The sequence below is a fragment of the Carassius auratus genome, chromosome 20 (genome assembly GCF_003368295.1).
Source record: "Carassius auratus strain Wakin chromosome 20, ASM336829v1, whole genome shotgun sequence".
Lineage (NCBI taxonomy): Eukaryota > Metazoa > Chordata > Actinopteri > Cypriniformes > Cyprinidae > Carassius > Carassius auratus.
The window spans coordinates 28,531,057-28,544,234 of record NC_039262.1 but is presented as its reverse complement, the minus strand read 5'-3'; the positions used below and the strand labels follow the sequence as shown (position 1 = coordinate 28,544,234).

The 13,178-nt window shown below is 41.8% G+C and overlaps 1 long non-coding RNA gene across 1 annotated transcript; it reads right to left on the bottom strand.

Annotated features, from left to right (window-relative positions):
- Positions 1–271: 271 nt before the first annotated feature.
- Positions 272–1,678, bottom strand: LOC113037873 (uncharacterized). The gene is made up of 4 exons (XR_003274705.1): positions 1,520–1,678; positions 1,269–1,424; positions 566–647; positions 272–452 (listed from the first exon to the last, which is right to left on the bottom strand). It is a non-coding gene; the product is annotated as an uncharacterized LOC113037873 (long non-coding RNA).
- Positions 1,679–13,178: the final 11,500 nt, after the last annotated feature.

Genomic DNA, 13,178 nt, shown 5'->3' with positions numbered 1-13,178 from the left:
CAAATCAACTACAGATTTGAACAACTACACACTAGACATATGAATGAACAAATAGATAGTCTTACAATAAGAATACATGCCATTCAACTAAAAAAGAGACATTGTTTCAAACACATGCACATTCAAACATTACTGCAAGTTAACTGTAGTCTCCCGAAAAGACTTTGAAATTTTGGTGTCATCTTGTGCTGATCGAGCTGCAAGAGAACTTTCTGGAATACCTCGAATGTAAAAAAGTGTTTTTTGATAAGCCAGATTGATGATTTATATCATTCCGAGAAGCAAGGCACAAGCTGATGTGGACGAAGACAGTTCATTAAGAACTTTAACACCCTTGATGACGACACCTATGTCAGCCTGTGGTTCGTGATGTTCTCCCTCCTCCTTCCGAATAACATACACCGCCATGGTGAGCTGCTCCAGCTCACCCTCACAATCATCTGCTGGTTCTCCTAAAGTAGTGTACATTATTATTATCATTATTACTACATTTTTCATTCATAACTACAAAACACATTTTGTACTTTTTGAAAATCTAAATACAATTTGTGTACTTTCAACTCACAAGATACTCCTTAAGGATTTCCCCCCAGGAAAACGATGAGGGCCTTCAGGACACACTCTCTTTTCATGTGAATGTTTTCAGTCTGTGATAAAGCAATCGATAACAATTAGATTTACACCCTAATATATATAATCATTCTTGATTAAAGGGACACAGTAATTCACCCAAACATTCTAATTTGCTGTTAATTTAGAGGCCATCCAAGATGTATGTAGACTTTTTCTTCATTACAACAGTTTTTTTTTTTGCTGAAACCATAGTCCACTGTGATTTATATAATGCAAGTCAATGGCTAGTCACTTTGAGAGTAAAAAAATAATACTTCTTGCATAGACCGAATCGTTTCACTTCATAAAACCTCAATAAATTGTCAGGACCCACAGGTATTAATTTTGTTTTGCCTGTATGTTTTACTTTTTTTTTTTTTTTTACTTGAATTAATTAAATAAAATAAATTAAAAAAACTTTACTGTTCTACTGAAGAAAAAAAAAGTCACCTACATCTTGGATGGTAAATTAACAGACTTTTTTATTTTATGAGTGAACGATCACTTTTAAATTATCCATTTTGACTGGGTGGTGATGACAATTTCAAATTTCCATGCTATGCAACAAGTATTTAACAACTAAATGTTACTGTAAAACATACTGTGACTAAAATAAGATTGTGTAGTTGATATTAATGTAAAAAACACAGACGTACCTGATGCAATATGTGAAAAATTGCAGCAGTCTTCTCAGGGGTTGCTCCTCCTTTGGAACGGATTACTCTGATTAGTTGACTCATGTATACATCCAACTGTGCAAAGAACATGTCTTCCAGTGGAACATCCATAAGCCTATGTAACTCTGCATTGATCTGAGAAAAAAAAAAAAAAAAAAGTCAAACACAGTTAAACTGCAAATGCAAAATTGTATTATATAATACTATAGAATTTTACCTTATTTCAATACCTCGTAATGTCTGAAAAGCGCAGGCCACCTCGCCCTGAAATTCCTGACACTGAGCTCCTGGTTCACTACCTCCTGTCGTCTGTAAGCAAATGTGAGAGACATTTTCTCCTTGACAACACTTTCATTTTTCCTTTTTTCAGTTAGGGCACTGATCAGGGAATCAGTCAATGGGCTAACTCCCGGGATTTTATCCAGTATTTTAATATTGCCTAAAATATCCAGGTTTTGGCTATTTGTACTGTGCAGATCGTCGTGTAACATACTTGAGAGCTTCGTTTGACTTGAAGCACTGTGGCGCCCTTTGTTTTTTGGGGGGGCGGATTTGTTTGCAGCGATGCTTCAAGTCAATAGAACGAACAAACGCATATTTTAATTGCTTTGAACGTCCCCTCTAGATCTCGCCTTCTCACACGCAGCACCATGATTGGTCGATTATGTACAATATCTGCATGTTATTTGTCAAACTGCTCTGAATTTTTTTATGCATTATTAAAATCATGGCTGGGACGAGTCCTGTATGGTCACCCTAACCCAATGACTTTCATCATCATATTTCTGGGCGAAAAAATGTATAGAAGAATGAATCAGAGCTAACGTTTTCAAAGACAAATAAAAGAACAGACAAACATTACATTAAAATCATACTCAATACTTTAATGCAGGAAATCAAATTCGAGCATTTTATCTCGCTCTCCAAGCACTTCCCGCCCAACGCATTTCCAATATCTCACGTGCAAAGAATTTCACAAACATTAAAACATTTTTCTCTATCATATGTTCAACTAGCATGTCAATAATTTTATATACATCTATCGGATCATATCTTCACAACAACATTACACACACATCGGTTACATAAGTAGAAAGACATAAAATGTTACCTATTTTAAGACTTTCTTCACATTCAGGCATAAGTTCAAGAATATTTTTAACAGTCATTCGTGGGTTATACCTGTTTGTGAGGCACAGAGTTGTCATAACACACCACTCCTCTGACATGCCCCTCACAGCTATGTAGCAACAATGAGTTTTACAGAATAATTAACTCAAATGATATATAGGGAATTTGAATAATTAATCAGGAATATGATTAATTTATATCTCAGATGACAGTTACATTAAATTTGATTGATTATGAAAAATAGCTCAATTGCCTATAACAATAAATAATCACAGGGCACTGTAACTTACTCATTAATATGTCAATATTACATTCTTCATATCAATTATTGTGATATCTCTTACTGTAAATTACTGCAAATCAAACCGTGGTATGTCCAGCAAACCACTGTAGACCAATCAATTTTCAATAAAGTTATCACGCCTTATAATTCAAGGAAAAGTATTCTCTGGCCATGAAAATATTATCCTATCCTTATGATAAATCTAGTTTCTAAATTTAGAGCTTGTAGCTATAGATCAGACATCTCAGTGACTCGTAATGTGAGTGGGGTGGAGTCCAAGCCAATCGTCAGTATATGGGTTTTTAATAATTAAACTAGTAATACATCAAACTACAAATCACACAGAGTAAATATGCGTACGACAATACAAACAGTAAGCTTTATACAATACATAACGAATCCAAATAAAAGAGAGAGAGAGAGAGAGAGAGAAAATAGAATGAGATCACATAAGGAGCTCAGGTATGAAAATCATAGTCAGTAACTTTTGGAAGCCAACAACAAATCAGATCATAACAACACTTTAAAGCAGCATTTAAATCTCCATAGAGAAAGTGATACTTGCAAAAGTGTCCAATGTGAGCGTGGCGTGAGATCGGCGTCGAGCTTGTGAGCTTTGCGCGCTGTTCCCGTTGAAACAGCCATGTGCCATGAAACGGAGGCCATGTGACGCGCGTGCACGCTGCGCTGGCTCTTGGCGTGAGCGTGGAGCACGTGGTCCTTTGTTCTGTCCTCGCGCGGTATTTGAAAGGTTCAACAAACATTGTTCCAGAATTCGTCTTCCTTGCGTGGAGAGGCGAATAGTTGAATAAACTTAGTAAAGAAAAGAACGAAAACGAAAGCTTCTAAAGGAGCCATTATAATGGCTTTTTCTCTCAGCCCCTGTGCTGAGGGGGGGGGGGGCTGAAATGAGCGCGGCACGAGGCCGCGCAGAGGGTCGCACAGGAGAGCAGCGTGTCCGAGAACCAAGAACGAGAAGAAGAGGAAGAGCAGAAGAAGACCTTGTTTGGTCAATTCTTATAGCTTGAAATAGTTCACACCCCTTTTTCGCGTAAACAGCCAATGAAAGTCCGCGATCTGAGGCGGAGGGAAAAGTTCCTTTGTCTCTGTGAAGACAACCCCCCCCCCCCTGGAGATCTAGGGCTTGTCCAAATTCCAGGGATTATTCTAGCAAGTTTGTAATTCAGATTACATACATATTTCATTACTTTGCGCTAGATAAATGGGTCTGTCAGAGCATGACGATTAGAACAAGACTAAACATAATAGATATATGTGATCAAAACATGAAGTTACATTCAAATGTAGAATTACACATATTTAAAGATTTGCTTAACACATGATAACACTGCAGATGTTGGGAAACATCTAAATGTACCAAAAGGGAATACGTAAAACATGTATAAAACATAAAAACAGAAAGTTAATGAATACATTCCATAGAATGCATTGTTCAAAAGAAGCCAGTGATTTGGCTTCTCTCCTGTCCTGTGTGGTCGTAAACTTTTACAACCTGCAAAAGTGGGGGTTGCAGAAACATGGCTCTCTTTGAGAAGGTTAAAGTGAGGAGAGACATTTCCTAAAGTATGAGCTTGCAACTTATACTCTTCACATAATGCTGTTTTATAACAAAGTTCGGGAGGAACAGTCGCAGTTCATTAACCTGATTAACACAAGTGGAGACCAATCAGTAATCAACTCATGACAAGGTATAAATAACAGCAGAACCTATCTCTGTTCATCGACGGTTTTCAGCATCCCTCCTCCACCCCATTTCTCCTCACTTATAGATCCATCTACTCTTACCACAACCGGGGGGAGTACTCTGGGTTCGGGCCACATCCCGAGCTCGGAGCCCTCCACCCGGACAGCACGCCAAATACGCATAAACTTACGGTATTAATATACGTAGATGTGAACTCGTGAAACAAGGATTAACCATTTTATGCAATCCATAAACATATTTAAAATACATATTAATAATAAAATGAAAGTAAGGAACTTATACGAAAGGTTTCCTTTTGAGTATGTTGAAATGTGGTTGGGGGTTTTCATTTCTTCTTTGAAGCTCGCATGGGCATCGTAAATAATTTAAGTCCAGCCAGGCTGGCGCCAGGCCAGGCACTTGGTGCAAAAAGAGTTTCATTTGGAAAATCTGAATTAAACACATGAATCGATGATATGCATATCCGTTACACACTTCCCCCTTTCGTCAGATGAAGTCCCTGTGTGGACATCATCGGACGGCAATCATCAGGATGGGCAGATGACAGGTGAATCGTGATGGTCATGCAGCAGGTGGGTCATGATGACAGGTGGTTCCTGAAGCTGAGGATTCAGCTTGGTGAGGTTCGGTATTGTCTTTGACTTTGCGTCCCTTTTCCGGGGATTCCATCGGAGACCCCCAGCCACAGTTGTCGTGAGTTTGGCTGTAGAGGTTTGCATCTCGTAGAGTATCCTGTATAGGATGAAGGTCACGCCAAGAGTCAGGGCGGGACCACTGACAGTGGAGATGCCCCGTGCAGTGTCGGCAGCAGTCCAGGCTAGGACCGCAGATGACTGGTTCAGAATGGGCTGTCGAGACAGTGCTTGGAGGGCTGTGTCGACAGGAGTAATGTCAATGTGTTGGGTGGTACCTTTCAGTACTTGGTCCAGCAGGTTGGCACGGGTGGCGGTGTCATGCTGGTCGTAGGTCAGCGTAGCTGAGCGCACAGGAGTGTTGACGAGCCATCTGTTACCCACAATCTCTGCTTACGTTTCTGTGACTTGTGTACGAGGCTTGGCTTGGGCAGCGCAGCGCGTATCGCTGACCCAGGGTTGCAGCTCGCAGATTCCTTCAGAGTTGTGTCTGAGGAAGGGTTTGCTAAGGCAGAGATAATGAATGTCTTTGGTTAAAGTACACATGTGCATGTTTGGGGCCAGGTACAGCTGTGTGTCGCCGTCGTGGTAGGCCACCACATTTGGAATGTGTGTTTTGGTGTGGGTGTTGCTCTTCCACATCCTGACACTGACAATGTCTTTAGGTCTGTAGTTGGCTTGACTCGCTGATGAGTTGGTTCAGGAGCACGTTCACTTCTCTCTGTTTGGGGTTTACGTGCCGTAGGAAGGCGCTATCCAGAGAGTTGGCCAGGTGTATTTGTAGCAGGTCAGCTGGCATGGTGATGGCGTAAGACAGCACAGTTAACACAAGGCTTAAAGGTATCATGTACGGTGGGGTTTTACTCGTGGTTAGGCTGTCATTGGAGGAGCTAACCTCCCACAGCATGTCTGTTGTTAATGCTGTAAACAGCTGAGTCTGGGTAAAGTCCTTCTGGAAGACAGTAAACAGTGGTTTCAAGGAGTTTACAGTCTGGTTCGCTGCATTGACACTGGACATAACAATGTTAAACATTCTGGCGGCAGCAGCGGCTCTAAGCAAAGCTCCCGGGAACTGTTTGGAGCGGTGGTGGTGTCCACTTAACTCCATTTGTGTAACAGTCACTTTCTCATGTTGGCTGAACATGTGTTTTACATCGGCCTCAGTGTGAGTGAGGGAGTCCTCTCTCCATCGGAACCTTGTACAGCTGTATTCGGTTACAGTGCTGGGGTAGTGTGCCCTGTCATCGGTAGTCAGGAGTCTCAGCGGTTTTCTCGGTGGCAGCTGTCCTCTCTTTGGCTGACAGCACGGCACGGCAAACCACAGCAGCATCCTGGTACAGATAATAGGGAGCGAGAGAGAGAAAGAGGAGAAAGAAACAAACGAGGGCTGTCTTTGGTTGGACAGGGCAGCCTCTTTGCTTAGTGGGCGGCGACTGGGTTTAGCTCGCCCTCGCCCATGTTTTGCCACATCTTGCTGCTGGCATGACACTTGCTTCAGTGTTTTGTCAGTGGCTCTGGTGCTGCGTGGTGCAGCACATGCTGCGTCATGGAAATATATTGGCAGTATCCCCCTTTTGCTCCGTGGCATTACAAGCCCTGGCATTGTGATTTCAGACGGTGCACAACCCACAATATTGTTCTGGGCACGCAGCATGGTTTGTGTATCATGCAGTGGTCTGGGGCTTTGGTTGTCAGTGACTGTAGACTGGTTGCCAGGGTGGATGGAGGGGTCAGAGAGGTGATAAAGCAAAGTCATTATCGAGGTTTCAGAAGCCCGCATATCCGCTATGTTGGTCTGTGTAGACAACGGAGCCGGCGTAAGCGATTCTGATGTAGGCAGGTTAGCTAGTAAAGTTCTTGTGCTGTGTGTAATCACTTCAACCTTGAATGTGGGTGGGTGGGTTGGGAGTGACCACAGAATGTTGTTTAGTGTGCCAGTTTTGGCAAGGGTGTCAGTGTGATCTTTAAAGTCCTCGTCTAGACTTGGTAACTTCGAGTGTCCTTTTACCTTCTTCCAGTACACGATCACATTGTGTGTTTTTGTGATGTTATCACATTGCTGGAACAGGTGTTGGTGTTTGACATGCTTGTTGTTTGCAAGTGTGAGTCCGAGTTCCACACATTCAGGTGAGGATTGGAAGAAACCCAGCGTGTGGTGTAAGGTTTGACCACCTTGCAGGTTGAGCCGAACAGCGACCCCTTTGGTGTAAGCTGGTACCACCGTACCCTGTTTGTTGACTAAGGTACAGAGGCTTGAACTTGGGCCTGTTGTTAGGGCATTGTACTCATGGCTGGCTGCTGGGGTTCCCGTGACCTCTGTGACCTGACCGTCTGGCTCTGTGGGAGTTCCCGTGACCTCTGCGACCTGACAGTCTGTCTCTAGCAACCTGTGTGGCTGGAGAGAAAGAGGTTCTCGCACTTGAGCAAAGTCTTTTAGCTGTTTGAAGTTCAGAAAAGGGTCAAAGTGTTCTAGCAGGTCTTTGTCGATGAGCAATGTATGAGTGTTCATTGGTGGGACATACATGGGATGTATTAGACTCATCGGAACGAATGTCAGGTGAATGGAAACAACCTGTTCAAACTGGATGTCATCCTGTCTGTACACCTGTACATTCAGTTCATAAGTTTGAGGTGTAAGAGTTCGATCTTGTCTCTTAGCTTCAAATTGGAGTCTTTTGAAAAGGTAAGATGAGATCACCGTCAGGTTTAATCCTGTGTCGATCAGGTCTTCCCTGTTGACTCCTTTTCGGCCCACCCCCTTTTTGACAAGGCTGCCCAGGAATGTTGGCATCAGGGCAGGTGTGACGATCGGTGGTTGGTGAGGACCGGTCTTGTGTAGCTCGCTGCGAAGGCAGGTAGTCAAAACAGCATTTTCTGGTACCTTGTGTTTGTGGTACCTGGTGTGAGGACCTGTGCTGTCTCGTTCAGGGTGTGCAGCTGTTGACTGTGGAGCTTGGGTGTTGTTGTCACTTTGTGCTGTAACAGTTAGCTCTGTGGTCTGTAGATGACGGGCAGTGTTCTGGGTGCTTGGCTCATCTTCCTTGTGAGTTTTCATGTGAAGAAGCACTTTCAGCACCCTCAGGATCTCTGCTGTCTCAGACGTGGCTGCACTGTGTTGCCCTCTGCTGGCTTGGAATGGTATTGACTCTCTGTAAAAATGTCTGTGACTGTGGTGTTGTAGGGCGCCATCTAGGGTTAACTCCAAGCAGTGCTCAGAGACAGAGACTTTGGGTTTTTTCACAGTCTTTTCACAAATAGTCTTTTGCTTGGTGCAAGCTTTGTGGGCTAAGTTCCGTAACTCTTGTGTAGTCCTGTTACGGGGACACGCTGGGACTCTGAGATGAAAACTCCAACTGGCATGTAGGTTTGGGAGGAACAAAGTTTTTAAGTTGACATTCTGTTCCATACCTGGTTCGTTGCATGCTCCGAAGTAGGTGTTTCGTAGCTGACTACAGAAAGTCTGTGGGTTTTCAAATCAGCCCTGTTTGAGGTCCATAGCAATAAGGAGCCCATGGTCTGAGTTTGGATCAGAGAATTCAAGAATCAAAGTCTGTAGCAGTTGCTGGTAGTACGCTTTGACAGTCTCTGGTTGACGATCCAGAAAGCAATGCACATCACGGCTGGCCGTGATTTTTAACAGGTACAATGTGTTCACATCTGTCACGTTGGCGACAGTTTGCAAATGAAAGTCAGTGGCTTGTAAAGAAGCATGAACATCATGTCCTCCTGCAGGATCTGGAATGAATGTAGAGATGCTTCTGGCTAGCTTGTGAAGTTCTCTGTGAGCAGTGCAGGGTTTGGTGACATGCGTTCTCTGGAAGGGTTCTCTTCCCTCCGTTGTTGACAGATGTTCTTGTAAGCTGGCTGGTGATTTCCTTAGAAGGGAGATTACACCCCCTTTTCCAGCTCTGGGTTCTTGGCTGAAAGGGTTGGAGTGGCGGCCCGGGAGAAATTTTGTGGTGTGCGTTTCTCCGATCCAGCCACTCTGTAATCTGTGAGATTGTCTCAGTTCGGTGTGAACAGTGTCAAGTTCATCTTGGAGCTCATCTCTCTGCAGAGTAAGCTTGTTGAATTTAGCTCGGGCCGCTTGCAAGTGTGTTTTGCAGGCCCAGGTTTTATAGTCTCTTTCTTTCAGTTCAGTCTCTGCTCTTTTTAGGAGAGCGTCGCCTTGCTGTAGTTTTTTGTTGAGTTCTTTTCTGGCTTCTCTCTCCAGCTGTTCTCTTTGATCTGTGTCGAGGCGAAGATCTGTGTCGTCCTCTTTCTTTCGCTGGTTCTGGGTCTCGAGGAGGAGCTGATCAAGATGACTCTGGGTTGGGGCCTGGTCCTTTCAGGCCTCCTCCGCGATGTTGCTCCGTTCACTGAGCCGTGCCTGGGCGACGAGGATGTGAACTAGGCTTCCGAAGATCCTGGCGAGTTCTCTGTAGTAGTCACTTTGGTTTGGATCGCGTGCCATCAGTTCATCTAGCTCGGTGTCTAGTTGCTCTGGGTGCTGCAGGTTACTGGCGTCCTTGGGCAGGAAGGGGGTCGTCACTGCTTTCAACCATGTCGAGAGGTTGCCCCCGTGGACTGCTGGACTGGATGCCTGGAACATCCTGATTCTCTGTCGGTGAGAGAAGCACAGCACACACACACAAAAAGACCAATGCAAGTTCGTTCTACATTTAACGAGCTATATTCATACGGGCTGTGCCGTTCATGAGAATTTTGGGGCTGACTGATGCAAACAGTCAGACAGTTAAGTAGCCAATTAACTTGGGTCAACGAAGGACCTGAAATGGAGATTTGACAGGCAGTAGCCTAGCGGGTCGTGTGATGACACTGGCTGCTGGTGGTCGCTCTACTATTTAACTTCGTTGGTGGCTCCCAGGTTACTGTCTCTATGTGAAATGAAAGAAACAAATCACAACAGAACAGAGGGTAGAAAAAGATCAAAGTGAAACACAACACTTGAAATGAGATGAAAACAATAGAAACACAATGTGTTAGTGAGAATGAGGAGGCCTAAGCCTACTGCTAGGTTTTAAGATAGGGCCAACAGGTGAGTGGGCTATCTGGGTTGGAAACCTAGAAATATGGTGTGGCTTAAAGAAGCAAAAGGGTCAGAACACTTAAAATATATCCCGGGGAATATCTAATATTCTGTGGCTTATAATAAGTGGATAGGTTTTATCACTTTTGGTTCACCTGGTTGAATTGAAGTCATTCAGGTGGGAACCAGTGGCTTGGTCAACCTCCCCGGTGCTCCCCAAACACTGAACCGCAGTGTCCCCGGTCCTCCGTTACTCTGGCGTGGCGCCGTCTCGAACGGCTTGTGACTTTTAGCACAACCTTTGGAGTGCCAAAATTTCTGATGTCTCTTGAGACAAGAGGAACACCGGTCGGGCAGCCTTGCTCACTGGAAACCTGAGATGACTGTCCAATCACCGAGGGAGTTCTACAATCAAATACACAAAGGATGAACAAAGGAAACTTAAAGTTAATTAAGGTTTGGTTTGTTTAACATCAATTGAGTAACTATATATGTAGAGAGGAGAGGTAACAGCTTTACCTAATAATAATAAAACAAAACAAAGGAATTATGATAATAATGGTAATTATCAAAATAACCTAAGTCAAAAGAGAGAAGAAAAATAATAAACATCAAATAAAACAGGAATGAAACAAGGGAGAAGGAGTAGCTGGTTTTCACCCCAAGGGGGGGGGGAAGTACTGCTTCTCTGTCTTTAACCTGCTGAGCAGAAAACTTAATTCAAATAAAAAAAATTCAAAACTGGTTTAAATCAAAATTTAAAATAAGCATGTATGAATTAAAAGGAAAATCTGAATAATATCCTATAATAACCATTGATAGCTTGTAAGTTATCATTAATGATCATGAAATTAATCAAACAGTGTGAGATTAATCAAAGAGGGTAAAAGTGGACATTCAATTCAAAACAGAATGGAAAAGACATAGGTCTGTTAGTCGATTTAACAGGAGACTGCCACTAGATGGCTTGCCTTCTAAGTGGGTCAATCAGTGGTTGACCTGAAACATCTAGATTTCCACTATTAAACAATTACATTTTAATTCAAATCATGTTTGAACTAAACTCAAAGTAAATGTAAACAGTCAAAGGCAGGGAACATTCTTTTGTTTCCCTGTAATAATATTCACACGAGCAAAGCTGTAAATGCAAATATTTATCGAGAATTTAGACATCTAATTTAAATACATCAAGGGGAAAGATTAGCAATTAGAGTGCATTATCTGAAACAGCCACGGGATGGCAACTTTGCACTCATGCAAGCTGGAATCAGAAAGCAGGGCGTACCCTGAAATTTTTAACCCACACGTTCCCTCTGGTGTTTAGATAGCGGAACTACAATTTCAATATGACTTAGAAATTATCTGATCGTTTGTCAGGCTGATTTTCTGCATCAAAAATCACAAGTAACAAACCAAAGGTTTTCATATCTGAGGTGCTATATTAACATAGGTTGAAGAAGGATCCGTTCACTTCCAAAACACAACTGTAATAAAAACAGGAATTTTCCAACTGTTGACTCCAATAAACATTTATCAAAATAGCACTTATGATTTAAATGTTTTAGGTTTAAAAATCGGGTAGCTAAGCCAATTTTAGACCAGGAGTTTTTATCGTTTTATTTTTGAATATTACTGTGGTTTACCACAAATTCAATAACGATATTTAATAAGCAAGGCCTTTTTAACTGAATCAGAGGAACATCGCTCAGGTTCAGATTTACATGTTGCAACTATTAAAAGATTTCTTTATCTTTAATTATTCATATTAAAATGTTCTCACTGTAAAAAGATTTTGGTCTTTCTTAACAGGATACTTTTAACATTATACTGCAGTTTACTTTCATTAAAAATAACAGTGACTATACTGTTAAGTTTCTACAAATATCTAGCGCGCTGACTGACCAGCTTTTTGCCTCAGTCAGTTGAGTGAGTTCGCGTCTTGCGACTTATCTCACAAGTAACGTTACATAATTTCATAGCGCACGTGCAGAAATGATTAAAAACCATATACATAGATTGATTGCTCACAAAACGAAGTTTGAAATGCCCGCGTTCCTCCACCAATTCATGTAGCAACAATGAGTTTTACAGAATAATTAACTCAAATGATATATAGGGAATTTGAATAATTAATCAGGAATATGATTAATTTATATCTCAGATGACAGTTACATTAAATTTGATTGATTATGAAAAATAGCTCAATTGCCTATAACAATAAATAATCACAGGGCACTGTAACTTACTCATTAATATGTCAATATTACATTCTTCATATCAATTATTGTGATATCTCTTACTGTAAATTACTGCAAATCAAACCGTGGTATGTCCAGCAAACCACTGTAGACCAATCAATTTTCAATAAAGTTATCACGCCTTATAATTCAAGGAAAAGTATTCTCTGGCCATGAAAATATTATCCTATCCTTATGATAAATCTAGTTTCTAAATTTAGAGCTTGTAGCTATAGATCAGACATCTCAGTGACTCGTAATGTGAGTGGGGTGGAGTCCAAGCCAATCGTCAGTATATGGGTTTTTAATAATTAAACTAGTAATACATCAAACTACAAATCACACAGAGTAAATATGCGTACGACAATACAAACAGTAAGCTTTATACAATACATAACGAATCCAAATAAAAGAGAGAGAGAGAGAGAGAGAGAGAGAGAGAGAAAATAGAATGAGATCACATAAGGAGCTCAGGTATGAAAATCATGCACGTCCTGATTTTGCCAAGTCCGATGTGTTCCTAGGTCAACATATTTTGTTGACCCTGGAACAACATTTTACTCCAAAAATATATTCTTAACCATACCCCTACACCTAAACCTAACCTTAACCATGAGTAATCCCTAAAATCAGAGGAAATGATAGATGAATGACACTGATGTACAAGCAACAAACACTGATTTTAAGCATAAACTTCACAAAATCTATAAACTGGTTCTTCAAATCTGATTGGTCAATCACAATGTTGTTCCAGGGTCAACAACGATGTTGTCCCAGGAACATGTCTCACTTGGTAAAATCAGGTTAGGCGAAAATCATAGTCAGTAACTTTTGGAAGCCAACAACAAATC